This window comes from Sylvia atricapilla, chromosome 1, assembly GCF_009819655.1.
Source record: "Sylvia atricapilla isolate bSylAtr1 chromosome 1, bSylAtr1.pri, whole genome shotgun sequence".
Taxonomy (NCBI): Eukaryota; Metazoa; Chordata; class Aves; order Passeriformes; family Sylviidae; genus Sylvia; species Sylvia atricapilla.
In genome coordinates, this window is record NC_089140.1 from 95,426,998 (window position 1) to 95,449,595 (window position 22,598).

Genomic DNA, 22,598 nt, shown 5'->3' on the forward strand with positions numbered 1-22,598 from the left:
ATAAAATAAAATTTGGTATATTTTGATTAGAAAATCAGTCAATAATTACATGATGGTATAGAGGTTGTGAGGACATAGAGATTCAACAGACAATAGATACCTTATCTTTGTAAGACTTTATCTCTCAGTTTTTCTCGACTTGAGCAAGAGGTATACCGAGGGAAGATATTTTATTGATGCTTCTATTTTATTTGAAATCTGACAAAGCAGTGTTAAGAAATTCCTTACTTCTCTGTGTTGGGATGCAACACTGCAGAATTTTTCCTAGTTAGTTGTATTCTTTAAAGATCCCAAATAAAAGCATAACAGAGAGAGGGTTAAAAAGAATCCTGACTTGTACTTAAAATCAGGAAACACTGAAAAGTCCTACTGTATTTGGCGTTTTACAAAGGATAACAGAGACACCTATTGGCAAAGAAAAGGTACTTGTTTAAACACAATCATGGATAAAACACTTCTTTCAGAGAAATTCGAGGTGATGTGAGTTATGGCCCGACCAAATTTTCCTTTTGATATTCTAGGCTGGATATAATATAGAGGAAGACAGAAAGGACAGGAATTTGTGCACTGGAAAATAGCTGCTGATAGCCATTCCCTGATTGTCCATTTCATTCAAAGTGAATGAAATTCAAACCTCCAAGCAATCAATTCTAATTTTAAAATTCCTTTTTTTGTCTTCTGTACCAATCTCATTGCAATAATGCTTGGTTAGTGGTTGGCAAGAAATACGATTTTAATTTATTTGAAAAGATAAAACAACCAAAATATAGTACTTTACCAGAACTTTAATTTCATTGAATAGGTTTGATACAAGCCAAGACAGTCAAAAGATATGAAGCAACATGCTCTGACAGTTTTCTTAAAAAGAACAGTAAAAGGTTGAAAGGGAACCGCCCACTTCCTCCTTTGTAAACTGTCATGCAAATGTAAAGCAATTGAAAACTGAAAATCAAGTTTCTCATTCCCATTAGGAGACAAAGATCAAATTCAAACAAGCACAACAGGTTCACACATAAAGCAGATAAAGACAGTAGCTGAAACAGGACACATTTGGAATACCTGCCTTGCTAAGGAAATGTTACTTGGCTGGCATCAAGCTCATCAATATCACAGTGATATGATTGAGGTGAAATGTTGAAATTATGTGATTTCTGGATACAATAAAGAGAATGGAAACAGGCAAAGACTAACAGTCTGCAGTGTTTATAAAAATCCCATGGAGTTATAGACTTGCATAAAATGTGCTAGACTTTTGCATTATAAAAGAAAGGACTGTCAGTGCATGGGCTGTCTCCAATGAGTTTAAGTTATTGGTTTGCACAAGAGAAGAAAAACACATGGTTAGCTTCTGCTGCTTCCTCAGCAGCCTTACAATGCCTCCTCTTTATAATGAACTTCAAGTGTGTAGTTTGCCGAGATAAATTTTCTATCCAATTTATACAATGGCATTGTTTTAGTTTGTAAAGACAGGTGTCTGCCAGAGAAAAGTTGGAGTTTCCCTTGGAATGAAGAATGTTAACCCCCTCCCTCTGTGTGACTGCTGTTAGGTGCACGAAAGGACGAAGCAGGCAGCAGGAGGTCAAGCAGGAAAGCTCCCCTTTATTTTTCTGACTCCATATATATACAAATTTACAGACAGGCCAAGATTGGCTGCACAGGTAGCCACTTCTTCAACCTCGTTGGTGAACAGCACCGTCAATCATCTTTCTCCTCCCAGAGGAGAAGAATGTAAACAAAGATATAATTTCTAAAAACATACATAGCTTACTTGAAGCTGCATGAGAACAAAATTCAAACAGTGAAAAGCAGGCAAACTTGAGGCAACACCTCTGAGTTACTATAATTTTGAAATTGAGGGGCTTTCAGGCAAAGATAAGGGAATAGAAGCAACAGTTCTTTACTAGGAATATTAAAAATGTAATAGTAAAAAAGTAAAAAAAAATTAGCAAACTAATAAAAAAGAGAAAAATACTGACAGAGTCAGAACATTACCTGACACCCTCAGTTCAGGGTGTTGGGAGTAGTCCAATTTAAGTCCTCCTGGAATGACAGGAGGGGTTCTGTGAGAGTGGAGATGATTCTGTAAAAGGGTCCAATGGTAGCAAGATGGATGCAGTCTTCTTCCAAGAATCCAGTGGAAAACAGGCCATCCTGCTGTTCTGAATTTCAGCTTTTTTCCAGGTAGGAATGCTTGGCTCCTCCCACTGGGTGGAGCATCTCAGAATGGGATGATGTAATTTTAGTAGTCATGCAGCTAGACTTAATGGCCCTTAAAGAGAGATTAACAGGAGATATACCCCAGAGGATGGGTGGTGGAAGAGATAAAGAACACTGCCCCACCTGATTTTAACAGCTGGCCCATCTACAGAAAGACACCTGCCTCCTCCACCCCAGAGTTATGCAATAAAGGAAAACACATATTCAACCGATTTCAACAGATGGAATTAGAATACATCTTGCATTGCAACTCAAGACAGGCCTCAAGTCCTATGGTGTTTGTCCCATGGAAACATTTGAGTCAAGTGCTTCATATAAATATTTGAACAGGGAGCTTTGGACGGATAGATCCTAAAACTTGTTTGGTTTCAGGCACAGTAACCTGTATGAAATAAACACACCTAAATCCAGAAGTGTCAATTGATTCAATCCTAGCTTCATCCCTAACTTTAATCAAAACCATGCAGTCCCAGCCAGACCAACACAAAGCTGGTTGGCCCCGTAGATTCTTACCTTAAATACATTCTAGTGTCCATCCTACAAAATACTGTAGCTATAAATTATCAGATGTCTGGAACAAAGAGATCAAAACCCCAAAACTTCATTCTCATATATAATGTATGGTGGAAAGAGATTGAACTAGGCTGAAATTATTGTATTTTAGCGTGAAACTTAACAAGAGGTTTAACAGGTTTTGAGGGGAAGGCAAAATAATTGGATTGGCTTGGTGGATCTTCCAGAAAATTACTTTTGCACCTATATTCCTTAGAAGCACATGCCTACAAAAACTTAAACACAACAAAGGATTTCTGTGTCCAAAGACCCAGGGGGAAGAGAGATTGATCAAGTGTCATGCATGGCATACAATGCCTTATGTTCAAATATTTACATTAACTTTATTTTGTTCTAGATCTGTCAGCAGGATGAAAAGTTACTTTATTAACAGGTGTGCAAAAAAGAAAAATTAAAGGTTTCATCTAAAAAAAGATTTCATGTTTTCTTGTACATGTGGACTGTTATATTTTTGATCTTCATTTTCTCTATACTCAAAGTGAAATTCAGTAGGTATTTCCTGACATGGCTGAAAAGAGTAATTTCTAAATGATTGTTCTAACTACAACTGAGATCTGCATTCAGTATAAATAGCATACCCACCCCTGAAGAAAATGTGAAATAGAAAGTAAAATCAGAAATGACAAACGGGACATTAAATTTTCCCTATCAGATGAAGCAAAATGGACATGTATATTCATGGGGGAATGAGGGGGAAAGACCTGAGGACAACTGACAGATATTAGCAAAGAATATTACCAATCTTGAAAATCTTAGCTGGCAGTTTCAGAACTCTCTCTCTCAACTTAATTGACTCTAAAGACCACATACTGCATGACGAGACTTTAAAATTCATGTTCTGAGGCAATTTCAAACCACTGCTGTGGTAAGCTGCAGTGCAGAACACATGAAAACTTCCCAGAATAATATATATTGATGTAAACACAAAATGAATATTGCATAGTATTTAATGCTGCCAGAGATTAAATTATATTGTAATTATTTAATGGAAGAGCAAATAATTTTTTAGATTTAATTTTAATTAGAATTAGGGAATTCTTAGAAATCATCCTTAAACTGCTCAATCAGTAGCTGAATTACCTTGCTAAATAAATAGGCTGTTTTCCAGTTCCCCTTTGTCCTGAGGAGGAAGGCAGCAAGATTAAAATCTCAGCCTTAAATTCTTTGCTTTTAACCACCATGAAGGCTAACATATTCCTTGTAAATAAAATTTGGAGAGCTTATCTGGTGGCAGAGAGGGCTGAGGGTAAATAAGGACATTCACATTCTATCTTCACATAAAGAAGAGGATGTTGTTTCTTTTCCACCATTAGAAATTATTCATAGAGCATTTTTCAGGTATACCTGATCCATACGGAAGTAGTGCTAGCTTTGCCAGGACCTGTTCTGTCCAACCTTGTTGCTGTTCCTTTATTGGTGTCACTACTGGAAGAGAGAATGAAGACGAAGCTGGAGAATACACCCAGTACTCAAAAGTGATAAATAATGAGGAGTGAAGTCAAAATGCTGAACTTGGCAAGAGCAAGATTCCAGCTGTTTAAGGAGTTGGTGAAAGAGATCCTCTGTGAAACTGTCCCTAAGGACAGCTGACAACACTTGAAGGTCACTTTTCTTAGAGTGCAAGAGCTCTATGTCCTGGTGTGCAGAAAATGGAGCAAGGCAGGCCTGAAACTGTCATGGATGGGCAAGGATCTGCTCATCAAACTGAGCAGTAAGAAATGCAGACAGTGGAAGCAGAAAGAGGTGACCTGGGTAGAGTACAAGGATATGTTTTGAATGTGTAGGGATGTTTCTAGGAATGCCAAGGCAAAGCTAGACTAGAACAGGACTGGGCAAGTGACATGAAGAATTTAATAAAGGGATACAGGTCAGTACACAGGTCAGAAAAGAAAGGCCAAAGACAATGTACCCCCCTGAGAAACAAGAAGGGTGAACTGGTGGCAACTGATAGGAACACTGAAGTTTTTTCCCTCAGTCTTTGCAGGCATTAGGCTTCCTATTTCTCTCAAGTCCCTGATCCTCTGCATGAGTTTGGGGGGAGTGAAGACCCTACCACTGTAAGCAAAGAGCAGGTCCAGGATCACTTGATGATGTTAAACAGCCTACGGGACCTGATGACACTGACAGTGGGATCAAGAAAGTTTGCAAATAACGTGAAGCTGAGTGGGCAGTGCAGCTGACACAACAGAAGGATGGGATGCCATCTGAGCACCTGGACGAGTTTGGGAAGTGGGCCCATGAGACTTTAATGAAATTCAGCAAGTTCAAGGGACTGCACTTGAGTCATGGCAATCTTATTGAAAGAATTCCTGTAGAGAAGGATTTGGGCATTCTTGTGGATAAACAACTGGACGTGAGCCAACTTTATGCTCACAGTCCAGCAGGCAAAGTACATCTGAGGCTGCATAAGAAAAGATGTGGCCAGCAGGTCAAAAGAAGTGACTCTCTCCCTTTATTTAGCTGCTTATGAGACCCAGCCTGGAGGACTTTGTTTTTCTATATCTTCCATGTCTTTCTGGTTTTCTCTCTTTCTTCTTCTTCTAACTCTCTTCTTATGTAACTTGTAATATTGAATGGGTTTAAAGGTTTCTTTGTCAGATGGGATCAGTCTGTATTGTATTGTGTTGAACTGGATAATTTGCCAAAGTTCTTTGATTTTCCATAATTTGCCAATAAGCTTTTGTGTGATTTTTACCTTTTGAGGAGATCTGGTCACTATTCCTCTTCTGTGTCTATACAAGTTTAGCCCTGGATCAAAGTGACCAGGATGTAACAAACGGGCAATGGTATTAAACAAAGAGTAGTTTTAGATTAGATATTAGGAAGAAATTCTTTAATCAGAGGGTGATGAAGCACTGGAATGGTTTGCTCAGAGAAGTTGTGGATGTCACATCTCTGGAAATGTTCCAGGGCAGGTTGGTTGAGATCCTGAGAAAATCAATCTAGTGAATTGCACCCCTGCCCACAGCAGAGTGATTGGAACAAAATGACATGTAAGGTCCTTTCCAACCAAACCCATTTTTATTACTTCTGTAATTATAGCTTATTTTCTGACATATGTCTCACAAAATACTGTCTAAAAGGAAAAGTTTTAATGATGAGGAAGGAAAATATTTTTCTATGAATTCCTGCATTTCTTTAATAGATATGCTATAATATATTTCTGGATAGGAAGAATCTTGATCAATGAGAGGCCTCAAATACATTTGAAATTAAATCTTCTTGGAATAAGAATCTTTTCCATGTGACTTTCAAAGACACTCTCTGACCTATACCTTTTTTCTGTGATATGAAATTTACTAAAATTAAGTGAAAAATATTAATTACCAAAATAGATTCTAGAGCTTAGTGGAAGATGATTGTGTTAGGAGGACAATAAATTGGGAGTAGAAGTTTGATGCAGACAGCCTATGTGACTTTGCACAAGCTTAATGGGTTAACCCTGGCTGTATGCCAGGTACCCATCAAAATCACTGTCACACTCCCCTCTGCAACTGGACAGAAGAGAGAAAGTATAATGAAGGGTTCATGAGCTGAGATAAGAACCAGGAGATAAATTACTCATCAAATACTGTCATGGGCAAAACAGGCTCAAATTAGAGAAATTAATTTAAATTATTGCTAAAAACCAGAACACGATAACAAAAAGTAAGAAACTTTAAAAACTCCTTTCCTTCATCCCTCCCTTCTTCCCAAGCTCTATCTCTTCTCCCAGTGCTGAAGAGAGAAGAGAATGTGGGTTATGGTCAGCAACCACATATTTTTTCTCCTGTTGCTCAAATAAAAGAGTCATTCCCCTGCTTCACCAGGAGGTTCTGACCATGAGAGACAGTCCTCCATGAACTTTCCCAATGTGAGTCCATCTCATGAGCAGCAGATTGACAAACTGCCGCAAAGTGAGTCCATCCCCCAGTCCTTCCCTCAAACTGCTGCAGCACAGGTCACTCTTTGTTGGAGTCCAGGGCATTCCTCTGGATGCCCTGGAAAGTCACATACCTCGGCAGAGAGGTTTGGGACCTGATCAAGAGGGTCTTGAATTCTGGTCAGAAGGGTCTGAGATCTGTCCAGGGGGAGTTGCCTGGCACAGGGCCCAGGAGGACACAGTCTTTGACTTCAGCCCATGGAAAAAAATCTTCTAACACTGAGGGAAGAATGACAAGTCACAAAGGTGTGAAGACAGTAGTGTAGTGTATCACAGAGTGAAAAAATTGTGTAGTTTTGGGGTTCTTAGTATGGAGTTGAATGGGTAACAAGGTGGAGGATTTAAGGCTGTGCCCTAGGTTCTTCTTCTACTCTGGCCTCCATCTTCTAATGTGACAATAGCACAAAGTAATTTAAGGGGATTGGGTCAAAGTAGAGATGACCCTGTTAGTACAAGTGATAGGTATTGGCACGTAACTGTAGATAATATACACGTAATTATCTGTGTAAGAGGACAGTGACCTCCCATTGAGGGGGAGGTCTTCCTGTGTCCAGGCAGCAGAACACATTGGCCGGGCACTGGGAACATTGTAAGACAAGAATTAATAAACAACACGAGACACCAAGAAAAACAAGACTTTGAAGACTCCATTTCATTCTTGCGTCTGGCACAGGCAGGGCCTTCAGAGGGCAAAAGACTGTCTCAAACCACCACTTGAATCTCGAGTGAAAAAGAGAACCAAACCCAAGAACTCTTCCATGCAGTGAAGTCCTTCAAGGACAGGCTGCTCTAGTGGGGGCTCCTTTCTCCATGAACCTCCCATGGGTTCACAGTCTCCTCTCAGGCATCCACCTGCTCTGGTGTGAGTCTTCTCCATGGGCTGCAGGTGAATCTATTCATCCCCATGGACCTCCATGGGCTGCAGGGACACAGCTACTTTGTTATGGCCTCCACCACAGGCTGCAGAGAGATTCTGGCTCCAAGGCCAGGAACTCCTTCTCCTCCTTCTCCAGAGACCTTGCTGTCTACAGAGTTGTTTCTCTCACATATTCTCACCTTGCTGTTCTCTGGCTGCAATTACAACTGTGCAATAACTTTGTTTTCTTTCTTAAATATGTTAGCAACAGAGACATCACCATAATTTCTAATTGGCCCAGCCTTGTTAGCATAGGAAACACATAATCATGGAATGACTATATGCGGTGCTTTATTAAAGAGCCCTGGGAGTTGGGGTACAGACCCAAACCCAACTCCAACAAGGGCTCAAAAAGTGTGTAGTCTTATACCCTTTCGATATACAACTCTGTGTTAATCATTAACCTCCCATTGTTCTATTGTATACACCCAAGCATGAATTTTTAATAAATATATTTCTTTGATTCTCATGATTCTGGTTTAGAATAATAATAATATTCAGCTACCAACAATCATTGAATTATATCATCTATCATATGATGATTTGGTACAGTTCCACCCGACCTAGTAGAGAATAGCTTTATTTCTATGCCCTATGTACCTAAGTACAAATTGTTCTCATTCCCCCTCCTCCCTGATTACCCAGGCAAAGTTATATTTGATTTGGTTGCAGTGAAGCTGAGGTTCTATTCCCCAGCTTTGTAGCCACAAAAATAATTTTTAACCCTATACTATCACCTTGACCAGCAACAGGTGCACCTTTGGAGCAGCTGGAGATTGTCTCTGCTGGACATGAAGGTACCTTCTAGCAGCTCCTCGCAGAAGCCACCCCTGTAACCCTGCCAGTATCAAAATTTGGCCATGCAACCCCAATACAACAAGTTGTTTTGCAAATCTTAATTTCAGTTTCAAATTTATTATTTGACAGCCAAAATGGCAGTTGGGGCAGCATTGAATAAGCTGTAGCTCCTACCTCTACTTTACAAATGTGAATGTCTGTCTGCAAAGGATATAATTTTAAAAAATCGGTCATCTCTTCCCCACTAGTTCATGTGCTGTCAGAGTAATGGCCATGACATTCTCAATATTGTCAGCAGTAATGCTCCATTGACAAAAAGAAAAAGAATGAGGGCACACACAGCCCCAGGTCTGATAATATTTGCCTTATTGCCCTTCATACCATGACACGTGATGTGTACAGTTCAGTGTGTTGCCCTTTCTATGAGCAAGTGCTTTGAGGGACCTTACATAATCTTCTGCATGACTGGGTACGCACCAGTAAAGCAGCTTCCTTGTTTCTACCTGTCATTCAAACCAATCTGAAATTTGATTTAGATTAGCTCTGTCAGTGAAATTATACTTTGCTACTGTAAAACACAAAAAATCCACAAACTAACAACCACAACCAAAAAAAACCCAAAAAAAAACCCACAAAAAAAAACCTAAAACAACAAAAACCCAACAAACAAAACTAAACAAAGAGTTAAATCTTTATAAATCTTTATTCTGCTATAACATTTCTGTAGGAAGAGACGCACACATCTAAGAAAGCAACTACAAGTTTCATAGTCCTGATATCTTCCTGCTTTACTCCATTTTAATTGTATATGGTGTTTTTGTAAACTTTTAGTATCTTAAACCAAAGACAATATAGAAGTGTAGGCTGGTTTGGGGTTGTCTGTTTTTTAAAATGTGTAGGGGCTGGAAAAAAAGGAATGGCTTCCTCTTAATTGTTTATTTTTTTTTTACTTTTTACAGCATGGTGAGTTGAAACCTAAGCAGTTGAATGTAATTGAGTCTGCTTTCAGAACTGAGCAGTGTTTTTTCTCCTAGGGCTTGTAGCTGATTTTGCTATCATTGCAGAAATCGGTACCATACTTTTGGTGCTGCTTATGGCATCGGGGAGAGCAGTCAAGCAGTAGGAGCCATGCACCACAAGAGGGTGCCAATTACTTCCATAAGCCGGAAAATAAACTTGTCAGGCAACCTCTGGAATAAATTTTTCAGGTAAATGCTAAATTATTTACTGTGTGGATATGTTCAGAAGGTTGTGTTGGGCATTATACTGACCATCAAAAGACTCCGTGTGCTCCCTGTCATCAGCATATATCCACGTGAGCCAAAGCATGCAGCACACAGCTCTGTGATCAGGGGCAGTGTGGCAAATGCCTCTAGGGTGCAATTATAGAGACAAGATGAGGTGCAGGATTTGAATGACTGCCTACCAGAGCTATTTTAAAACATATATTGCTCTATAGCCAGGAAATCTGCAGGCAAACAGGTGAGTAACAAGGTATGAGGACTCAAGGATGTGTTAGGAGTGGTTTACTTGCAGAGCAGGCATCAAACACACTGCGTGAAATTTTAACTGTGATATGTGGAAAATTTGGTCGTCTTTGTATGCACTGACCTCTGCATGGGTGAAAATTTGAGATTATGATGTCACAGGAGGTCTCGTTGTTAAGGAGCAGAGAACTTGATAAGGATCTTCCCTAGCCCTTTCCTCTCTGTTACTGTTAGTTCTTTATCCCTTCTGCAAATGCTCCCATTATAAACAGCTTTAGTGCTCCTCTGAGCCCCTGAGGAATCCACTAGTAAGAAATGGAGAAGTCAGACAGGATTGTGGGTAATCATATTGAAGGAACAATTATGAATTATGAGCATTTTAAAGTGCTAGCAATCAGAGCCCTATAATATTAAAACAGCCTGTGTTCCAGCAATTTGGATCTATGTTTGTTTTGTTTACACAAGACTTACTCTTGGTTGAACAAATATGCAATAATCGAGCAGAGTGAAAAATGGAGTGGTGGTCCTATTTTGTTTCTTTTCCCTTTTTTTGGGGGGGTGGGGGGAGGGGGCAGGATGTGGTGGGTTTACCATGGCTGGCTGCCAGATACCCCCCCCAAGCTTCTCTCTCCCTCTCCACCTACTCAACAAGACAAGTAGAAAATAGGGTGGAAAACTCATAGGTTGACACAAAGAACAGGTAAATTGCTTATTGATTAATGTCACTGGTAAAACTGAGTCACCTTGGGGAAGATTAATTTAATTTGTTTCCAATTAAGAATAGAATAGGGTAATGAGAAATTAAGACAGAAACTAAAACACCTTCCTCCCATTCTTCCTCACTGCCAGCATCAACTTCATTCCTTCACTCCTTACTCCAAAATTCCTCCCCCACAGTGGTGCAGGATGATGGGAAATGGGAGTTATAGCTAATTTATAATAGCTCCTCTCTTCTGCTCCTTCCTCCTCATGCTGTTCCCCTGCTCCAGCAGAGGCCTTTCCCTTGGCTGTATCTTCCTTCAGGGCATGCACATCTTCTCCAGTGTAGTACCCTCCCCATTGACAATATCTGCTTCATCATGGTCCTCTCTGAGGGCTGCAGAGAAATCTCTGCTCCAGTGCCTGGAGCACCCTCTCTACCTCCTTCTTCTCTCACCTTGGTATTTGCGGGACTGTTTCTCACACATTTCTCTCACTCCTCTCTCTCAACTGCTTGCAGCATTATTTACCCTTTCCTGAACACACGTTCTCAGAGGCACCCCACCCATGGCTGCAGTGTTCAACTGTGTCCTGGAAGTGGGTGGTTTGGAACAAATTGTGTTCCTCCTGGGAGGCCGCCCCTGGCAGCCCTTCCCAGCTGGGCCAGTGCCTGGGCACCTGTACCTAATACAAGGGCTTAGGGATAAAACTACACCATTCAAGATGAAAGGAGAAATGGAGAAAAGACTGAAGGAGAAGGGGGCATTTATTGAGTTAACCAAAAGGTTGAGGTTTCATGGGTGAAAGTGGCAGCTGCAGGCTGTACAGCAGGGTGCTTGGCTCCAGCAGGACACCAGACAGGTTGCATTGTAACCAGAGCTCTGGAAGAGTTTGTTAAAGGAGAGGCCCTGGCCAACAAATTAAAATACTTTATAGGCAGTAAGAACTAGTAGAAAGGAAGTAAGAACAAGTAGAAATTAATTTAAATCAAAACTTCATGATGTCTTGTGGCATCCTATCCTTGCAGAAATTTACTAGTTAAATTTACAGTTTCATCATGAGATACTTTAGTGTTTTACCTGAAAACACATAAATTAATTTATGTGCCCACTCACATCCCATGCCAAGCCACTGTCTGACCCAAGATAATGTTATTGACATCTTCTCCACTTTCCACCAATTTAGTTTCTTCCTAGGCAACAATGATAAATCAATTAATTGTCTGGTGATTTAGTTTTAGAAAGGTTAAGAGCTGCAGGAAACCAAATGTGTCTGTGATAAGTAGGAAAAGTCATTCTTGGCTGCTGGGATTGTTAGTGAGTAGCTTTGACAGTAACCAAAACACAGCAGAGAATGATGTTCACTGTTGCCCACTACAGTGAGCCATCTAAGGTATCACTATTTTAACTGTGAAATTTGCCCTATTTTAAATGTGGTATGACATCTTACCAGATTAAAGTTAAGGCACAGTCTCCTCTGCTGAATCTAGGTCAAAATAAGGGTTGGAGGGCTCTTGCCATAATTAATGAGTTTGTGCCACATTCCCCTCTGCCTCCAGCTCCGCAAAAGGTGTTCCCATGTTCCCGTGTTCCCATACAGCTGCCTCTGCTCAGAGCTGACCAAGTAGACAGAGGAAATACATTAGAAAACAACTGTCTGTAGTGGGGAAACGTTAACTCTTATGTCTTTCCAAAGTCTTGTAAGTGCCCATTAGTGAGGAAGCCAAGGAGTCATTTTCTCACTGCAGTTGTTGTGTGGCAGACTTCGTAATGTGACCCACCTCTCATTTCTTCCTAAGTTCTTATCAGATCTGGAGTTCATGTGCTTGGGAATGTTATCAGGAAAGATATAGGAGACAATATCTGCAAAAGCAGTGACTCATTTGACTGTCCTGAACCTCCATATTCATTGGGTGCAGGATTTCAGTATATGCACATTTTACAACTGAAATGGTGACTGGTTTTATATGTTTCATTCTTTTTTTATTATACATTAAAATTATTAATTTCAGCTATTCTTTGTTGTCTTTGGTATGATGTAAATTTTACAGAATGAATCAGACAGATTTTGGCAGAAATTTGCTTGTTTGACTTTGCATGGCATTCTCAAGGCACTGAGTGCAGGTTCATTCACATCACACAATGTCTTGTCTTTGAGGCAAGGAGGCCACATGAGAGACCTGAGGGAAATTCCAAAATTATCTTTGATGTCAGTGGGGTATATAAGAGTTCATGAAAATCTTTTGGGAGATGTAAAGTGATTTCAAACATATCACCCGTGACTTCTGACCTGATGAGACTGTTCAAAATGTTGTATGGAGGAGTTCAGACTGATTTCAAGAGATTGTCAGATCAGTCGTGGGTGGGATTGCACATGGAAAAACATGCCTTCCTCCAGTGTTAATGAAATTCTTTTGGTGTTTATGGAAAATATGACTATTGGTGAATTGCAGTATCTGATCATTATTTGCTATCTTGCTTTCTATCTCTGATGCCATTTTAATATAAATAGTACAACTTAAGAAGCCATCAGGAGAGGTAATATGCGTCTTTTTCCCTTTTATACATATTTAGATTATGTTCATTCCTTAAATACTGTGTCAGGCAGAGCCACTTGAAAGTGAGATTGATCCTTGCCATCTGTGACTACTGATCCTGGTCAAATACAGAAGAGAAAAAAACCTGCAAGGAATGTTGGGAAGAACTAGAGGAAAGGCAGTTTGAACAGCATGATTGCTAGACTGCTGAGAGGAGAAGAGAGACGTCAATTTGGATGAAGAAGGAAGAGCTTCTAAAAACCCACTTTCCAAGCTTTGCAGAGTTTGCTGCAGCACAGAAGGTTGCTGAGTGACTCAAACCAAGCCTGGAATCAAGACAATCTTGCAAAGACATATGAGGCAATGGGTGAGTTGGGTATAAACCCTTTTATCAACATAGTGAATGCCCAAGTCACTTTGATTTTTTTCTGTTAAAATTTGCTATCTTGCTTTTCAGTCTAATAAATCTGTGCTTAGAAACTTGTTCCTTTTAGGGAGCACTCTATATAAGATGATCTGGACACAAGAACTTCTCACCAGCTCAGAAGTCCACCACAGGCTCTTAAGACAATTGTTTTTTGTGATCTTTCCCTCTGAATTTTGCCTGTGTTTTGCCTATGTACCTTTCAAATGCACTTCCTTTTCATTAAAATGGCCATAAAATTCCTCCTGATGATGTTACATACCAACTGTCAATTACTTTGTCAGCATACATCCAGTTGATATCATGGACTACAGTGAGGTGTTTTCATCTACTTTTTTCTAATGTATCACTTGGAACTTTATAACTGATATTTATAGCAAGTTGCAAAAAACTCCTAGTGCACTTGTATTTGAGTGTTTGAGTTACCTGTTGACTTATCTGAAAACTCAAGAAGACAGTGTTCTGTATGCAACTGCATTTACTTCCTCATGATTAAGATATTCCTTTAAAAATAAATAAATAAATAAATAAATAAATAAATAAATAAATAAATAAATAAATAAATAATGTAAACGTTGAAGATCTGCAGGAATTCTGTTGTGCAAATAAGGCATAATTTTCCAAGAACCTGAATCTATGTGAGCTCAGCCACAAGTGACAAGTGGATAGAGGCTATCATATTTAATTATTATTCCTCTCCATGTATTTAGGTATTTCTGAAACAAAAGTATTTGTTTAAATTTACAGAATTAAATCTATCTGAAAGTATTTTTTCAAAAGTTTACATGAAGAAAAAAATAGGCATAAAGATTAAAGGTTAAATTTTTTTCCCTATCTTTTTACTATTTATTTTGAAGCAAAGCAATAAATTACAACCACAAAAATTTCAATTACATCTAGAAATAAGTCAGAAAGATTGCAGCTTTTGTTTTACATAAAAATAACTGTAATTATCCAAAGGCCTTGATTTCAAAAACAGATAATAGAAAGTTTCAAACTCCAGAGATGCATTTTAGGCCAAATGCAAAAAATGTAGCACAAAATGTAAATATATTTATGTAATGTGCTCATAAATGATTCAGTGTTTAGACACCAATCTAATTTTGTTTAAACTGTACCACTTTATTGTAGGCTACAAAAATTTGAAGTTTGAATTAAATTAATGGGCAATATAGATGTAGCTTCTGGGTGAGTTCTGTTTTCTTAGTTTTGGTTTCTGTTATTTTTCATTGTGAGGAAAAGCTTAGCTTTTGGAGCAGGAAAATATAAAAAGGAATAGAGAAATATCTTCCTGAATAAATCTCTGTTCCTGAATTTCTCTCTATATGACAATCCATAATTATGATGGTGATTCTCCACTTAAAGCAGATGTTCTAGCATATCTCTTTGGTCTTTTTCATATACTTAGCATTTTTGGGGTGGAGGGGCAGAGAATATTTGTGCTTTAGCAAATTATACTTGAGATCTTGACAGGATGGATTGATGGGCTGAGGACAACAGCATGAGGTTCAACACGGTGAAGGTTTCTGTCCTGCACTTGGGTCAAAACCACCCCCTGCAGCACTACAGGCTGGGGCAGGAATGACTGGAAAACTGCCCAGTGGGAAGGGACCTGGGGGTGCTGTTTGACAGTGGCTGAACAGGAGCCAGCAGAGTGCCCAGGAGGCCAGGAAGGCCGATGGCATCCTGGCCTGGATCAGCAATAGTGTTGCCAGCAGGAGCAGGGCAGTGATGGGCCCCTGTACTCGGCACTGGTGACTTTGCACCTCGAGTACTGGGATAATTCAGGACTCCTTGCTTCAAAAAGAACACTGAAGTACTGGTGCAAGTCCAGAGAAGGAAAACAAAGCTGGTGAATGTTGGAATCCTGGAAACTTAGATTTTAGTATATAGTAGTATATGTGAAGTAATATGGAAGACTTTGGGTGTTGTCTAAGTCCTTTTTTAACTTTTGTCTTCTTTCTTCTTTATAGATTTGTGTGGTTTTTTGTAATTGGTTGGTAAAGTTCGCATTGCGGACTTCAAGTAGTTAGTTATCGGGTTTAAATTAAAAATAAATTAGGGGGCATTTCATAATTGGAACCATCACAGGTGAAGAGTCTAGAAAGCATGAATTAAAAGGAGCTGCTGAGGGAGCTGTGATTCTGAGAAACTAAACATCTCAAAGTACTGTCCAAACAGATGTGATAGTACTGAAAATAATTGATGAATATATTAGTTCTATTGATGCAGTGATTCTCATAGGTAAGTATGATCTGCTGCTTGTTTGCCTCTACGTCAGTCTCAGACCTGCCCGAGATTTTCAGGGGGCATGTTTTGCAAATCTCCTCTATTGTACAGATATAGTGTACCAGATTATCCCTGAGAGAAAATAGTTCCAAAATAGAAGAAGCCAAATGTCTGCATGGATGTGTTTCCTTGTATAATAAAAAAATTCTGCTTTTGGAAAGAGAAGTTTTCTCAATTTTTAATAGAAAATATGCTTCAATTAAAAGATATGGAAGGGTTTCCTATCCCTTGAAAAAAATTGACCTCAATAAACAGAAACAATTTCCAGGGACCAAAGCTCTCAAATTAACAAGAAAGAAACTCAGTACAAAACCCTCAACCATTTCTAAAATAGATGTTGGGTTTTGTTTGTTTTGTATAAAAGGGGAGGGTTTTGCATTCTGGTGTTGAGTTTGGGTTGTATTTTTGCTATAAAATAAAAAGACTCTAGATTCTTAAAAGGGAGTAAGATGTGAGCAAAATTAAGTGACCAATGTATGATCAAAAGAAAAATCCCAGTGAGATGCAGCATGTCACTGACTTTTTACGCTTAGAAGGGGAAAAAGAAACAACAGAAAAACCCTTATATAATGTTTGAGACAGAACAAACAACCCGAGGAGAAGCCAACAGAAAGATCATAACACATGGCAGATCATAAATGGCAGATCATGAATGACACAACCTTGTGCATATATGATCCACCCTTAATGGCCATCTGGGTTAAAAGTTCCTGTACAGAGCTTTTGTTTGACCTTCAGCATGGCAGTAAAATTCCCAAAATTGTACAGGCTTCAAGGAAAAGCCAGTTATAGCAGATTCTCTGCAACTGGGCTGTCAGAATATGGGCAATAAATTTTGAAGTGGGTAAGAACTTGGTAGTGAGAAGAGGCCCTGTGTGTCTACTTCTCCAGTCATGCACAACAGGAGAGTGAAGGTCAGGGTTATTAGGGGATGATTCTATTAGTTAGCCATTTTTGAGTTTTTCTGCTTGATTCCCTTTATCTCTTTTCACAAGTCCTCTCTGATTGAACATACTTGTCATTGGGAAGGAAGAACTGATAATTTCTGAGCAACCAAATTAAGAGATACAGATATGTTCCTATACTGAATCACAACTAATTTTGTGCATGATTTTCCAGCTATTAAATCTAATAGAGGTGAGCCATAATGACTTTCATGCCTTAAAGAATGTACCAACATAAATATCTGGTGAGGATATACAAGTTCTGAAAAAAACCCAAAAAGGTGGCTAGGGGAGGAACATGTTTGAGAGCCTTGTTTTGTGCAAAGGAATACTGCTGGAATGAGAGCAAAATGGGAGAGTGACAGACCTCAGGAACCACTGGAACACTGAGGATGTAACTCCCAGTAAAAGTTGTACAAAATACAGTGAATTCTAACTAAAGTATAGATGAAAGTGGAAACTTTTATAAAAGTAAAGCAACCATGCCATTAGCTCCCTGTTATGATTAGAAAACCCTTGAAGTATCCCTTAGTCTTATGTGTTGAAACTTGGTTTATTTATATTTCGTCTTTTCAATTTGTTTTCTATCTGGTCTCGAGTTCTCAGCAGATGACTTCTGTTGAAGTGTCTTGACTCTTTTTCAATTTGATTAGCTAATTAAAAATATTTTGTAATTGACTCACTATAATTCTCTTCTAAAATATATGGCATTGTGTGCCATAAAAATGTAATTTAGTGTTTGGTGATCTATTGGATATTCTTGTTGCTCTTTCCTTCAACATAAAGAAATAGTGTCCCTTAATCCTGCTGATTTTCAGTTTTTGACTTTTAAGAGTCCATCTTTTCTATATTTTGGAATATGACTTTTTGCCCTCAATAAAAGGACATCACCTTGAAATTTGTAAGAAAATATTTTATTGCACTGTAGAATAACATTCTTGCCTTCCTTTTGACTGTAAAGCTGTCTCATGGCTCAGAAGTGGTTCTCCAATATTTCTGAAAACTATAGGGTCAGCTGTGGCCTGAACTCTGGAAGTTACAGAAAAGCTTTCTATGCTTTCAAAAGTATCTAAGTTTTCATTCACTTTTTTTTTTTTTTTTTTTTTTTTTTTTTTTTTTTTTTTTTTTTTAATACATAAAGTGTAGTTTCTTAAATTCCATATATAAACTTGGTTTAATTCATTTTAAGGGCCTGCTTGTTTAGTAAAATTGTCTCAAGAAAAGGCTATGCTGCTCAATAGTATTATTTATGCTTATTATTTACCTACATGTTGGACAGGGTCTTTAAAACACATTTAATGGTCAAGTGTCTACCATCATGTGGAGGTTTCAATCTATTGATTCTTCTTAATGTCTTGATGTGCAACAGCAAAACGGGGATTGAAGAGAATGTTCTGCTACAGTATTCACTATAGTCATGTTTTCTGTGAAATTATGTCCCCATAGTGGAACAGGAATTTACATATGTGAGATTTTAGTTAAGATATAAGAAGTATCATGTAGAATTTTTTTTTATTATTATTAAAAGATTAGTTGTCCAAGGATTTGCTATTTCAAACTGTTAACATTTTGTATTACAATACTGTAAATGTTTCTGAATGAAAAAAGAAAATCTCAGCAAGGATTATTATCTCATCTGCAGGTTCTATCCATCTTGCTAGAGATGAAACCTCTTGTAAATTAGGTTGCCTGCAGTGCCTCCCTTCTCCTGTCCCAGCTTAAGGTCCCCGTGTGCTCAGAATTCTACGGAGTATTTCACTGGTGTGTTCCACAAGAGCTTCGTGCATGGCTCTTCTTCTTCCCTATTCCTACTCTGAATATTGTGTTTGTTTTCTTTCCTTTTTGTCTCCCTCTGAGCTGGCCAAAGAAAATGTTCTTTGTGATTTCAGTCATTCAGAACCAAATGACAATAGCTTTGTAGTTCTCTTTAGTAAATCCGTGTTCCTGAATTCAGTCTTGGAGTCTTTGAAGACCACCTCTGACACTATGACACTTTTCATAAGGGAAAGTTTTTGCTATTTTATGTTACTGTTGCTCTTTGTGCTCCCCAGCATTTTAATTAGAGTCAGATTATTACCTCTTTTCCTGTTGTTCCCCAAAATGAAATCTCTGGGAGCAAAAAATAATTGAAAGCATGATAAATCTAAAAAGAAACTGAAACTGAGGCTGAGATCTTTTGCTTGTTTTTCTCTGTAGACTCTTAAATCTGATAGCACCTTCAGACATTAGCATCTGACTGGACTGAATACTCCTGACATTTAAAGACATCATAAATATCCGTTTAACATTATAGGCCATAAAGATTTGAACAATTCCTTAGTACATTCTCTGTGTGTCAAAACTGACTGGGATGGCTTCACTCATTTGCTCAGGCTTATTCTAAAACATAATTTCCATTCCAACTTCAGGCTTAGAGATGGGTATTATTTCTTATGAGAAAATATTGAAAACAATTTCTTGGAAGAGGAAACATATCTACCACTGAAGTCAGTATGAAATGAGTTGAACATTGTGACCTTGCATGAGGTCTGATACTTCAGAAATAGTTGGGATAGCTGGAAAGCTTGTGCTCTGGCAGCCTTTAGCTATTGTGTTAGACTGTTTTCTTTAATTTCTTGCAGCATACTGCAAGCTTTTTCTTTTTCAATGAGTAGTATTTGTACGGCACCATTAATGAACATTCTCATGTATCTCTAAAGTCCCACTGCACTTCTGCCATTGAAAAAAATCTTCTCTCATAATCAAAACAGGAGTCTCTGAAAGAGCTATAAAAAGAACATAAATTGCAGATTAGCAATGTCAGTTTGGGAAAGATATGTTTTATTACCACACATACCAAAAGAAATAAATATTTTGCACAATCTTTAATTAACACAAATTGCTTTTAAATGTTGGTAGCTATAATTAATTATGGTGGTTATAAAGTACCATTTTTTTTCTGCCACAGATATAGTATAAAGTTTAGAAACTGAGCATTGGTGTGTTGACCTTAGCTTTCCCCAGGGCATAATAAAACGTTATTCTGACTCAGACCCCTTCCATCTTCATGCCAGAATGATATAGACATTAACTAGACATAGTTTTGCTTTTGTTTGTTTATTTTCTTCTTTGCCTAATTTAGTGTGTAAATTGCCATTATTTAAGCTTGCGCTGCTTTCAGCTACAATGTTAAGTTTATAACCATTGTTGAATTTTAGTGCTTTGGATAAGACAGTAAGAAATTAGAGAAGATACAGAGGAAAAGAAATTGGCACTATAACTCATGGTAATTAGAGGTCTTATTAAACTGCATTCCATTGACCCCTTAGTACTTTCTGAAAATAGAAGAGTAAAGCATATGGAAGAGATTTCTTCAAATCACTCTAAATTATGCCAGCTCTTAATGTTTTCTTATGCTCTTGCTTCCATTGAGGACCATAGTATTCATCTTATAAACTCCCTTTGAAAACAGAGGGAGAGGTATTACAAGCCTTGTAATAAAACTTTGTAAAAGTTCTGGTTTCTTGCTTTCCACACCTTTAAAAATGGTACACAACAAGATAATGGGAGCAAAACCACTTCAGCCTTTTCCAGTGTACAGCTTTATCATTAATTATGTCTATGAATACTGCATTGAAGTGTTCAGCAATGAAAGGTGCAAGATGCCACCTACTTCATAATATTTCTTCTTTGAAGGTATCAAATCAAGCCTTATCTGTAAAGTGTGAGTGCTATCCCAACAAAATGTGATATTGTTACAAGGATGTGTTGGAGATACAAATGAAAGTCAGTCCCTTGGGTTTTCTCTGTATCTTAGTCTTGGAGTTAAGGATAAGGTTGTCCACTCTATATTGCTCACCTAAGCTCTACAGTGGTATATATATAATTCATAAGTTAAGGAATATGAACTCTCCGCCCTGGTTATTTATAGAATTGTCTCTCCATTTTTGATAAGCATTTTAAATTAATAATGTAAAAATCTATTGATTTTATTTATGTGTTTCATTTAATATACAGGAATATTTGTTGGGGCATTTATGGAATAGTAAAAATAACTCAAAGAGAGAGATGATACCTTAAATTTAAAATTTGCACTGAAGAGTAACTTGTGTTGTTGTGATTTAAAGTTATTATTGCATCCTTTGAACTTCAAAGAGGGGGTTACATACATATACTTGGGAGTTCTTTAAAGTCTTGCTCATTCATTTTTTTCTGTTGGTGAGTTAGCATACCCCAAACAAATTAGACCTTCCATTATGAGATACAACAGAACACAACAGATTCTGTTGTCAGTTTTTCCAAATTTACAAGCCCTGTGTGTGTTTTCTTTAAATATTGATTATAGGAATCAAATCTTTCTGAAGAAAATCAGAACCAGGTTTATTCTAAGTCAAAGAGCAGCTAGACACTACTCCATATTCCAAAAAAGCCCCCACTTTAGTAGATGATTATAAGCAGGAATATTGTACATCCCTCACTGGTCATGTGATCTACATCTATTAGCCAAAATGATCTGTCAGCTGTTTTGGCTAGTGTGATACATACTCGTCTAGAGATCCATTTTCCACTGAACCTGAGGGCTGATATACTGTAAGAGTTAGTGTGCAGCATTCTGTGTATTGTGCATGGGGAAAATTCTAAGTTGTGCTGCTGTTTTACTTATACTTTTAAAAATATGCAGGCTTTATGATGAGTCTTTATTTTGCAAGAAATTACTGAGCAAATAAATTAGCTCTACAGTGAGTGCATTCAAGATAATATTCAATATGGTGCATTTCTGTTATCTCTGAATGATTTTTATTGCCTTATGACCTACTTTACTCCTTTACAAGTCATTCAGCTAGAGTCCTAAGAAGATTCAAATGCAATTGCTAGTACATTTTTATGGACCAATCTGAAACTAAGGGTTTCTCGTGTATTAAACTAAGAAGTACTCTGTAGAGAAAAAAAAAAACAAAAAAAACCCAGGTAGCTCAAGAGATCATTTATAATAATTTATTTGCATCAATACATACTTATTATGCACTGTGATATTAATTTGCAGACAGTAATAATGACTACTAGTTGCCCTACTAATGGTGTTTTGTCCAAATTCCATTACAGCACACTAAAGCTAGTTACACCTTTTTATTTTCTGAACTCTAGAAGTTGGTTTGGTTTTGGTTTTGGTTTTGGTTTTGGTTTTGGTTTGGTTTTAATTTTACTATTTTCTTCAATATAAATTCAACCAATAAAGTACAGAAGAAGGCAATAAAAATGTTTTAGCTTCAAACACCATGGTAATGAGGTACACATGGCTTCGCTGGGTGCCTTTCCCTTTTTCTTCCTCACAATGGGCTTAATGTCGCTTTTGCTGTGCATGAGCTGAGATGCTCCCATTCTTAACTGTGAATGTGGGGAGAGTCCAGTACAAGTAAAACTAAAGGTAAATTTATTTTAACATTTGAAGTATCTAAATACCTCTATTCAGTCAGGTCTTTATCTGGGGTTTGTGTATATGGAAGGAAGAGTTGTTTATTTTTATTTTGTGCCTTCTCAAGCAAATTTTATAATATGCCAGAACATGCACTTCAAGCATTACTAGTCTGATTCTTAGAATAGTATAGCCAAAGACTTTCTGGTAATCAAAAAGGTTCCTGTAGAAGGATTCACTTAAAGTATCTTGCTGATTTCTTTAGATTGGTAATGTAAAAATCTATTTCTAATTTCTTTTGCTGTTGCTCAATTAGGTGGTTTGAAAGGCATTTTAATCTTGCAGTGACTAAATACATTATACATCAATGTATGTGGAATGCCTACCAAGGGGAAGACTTT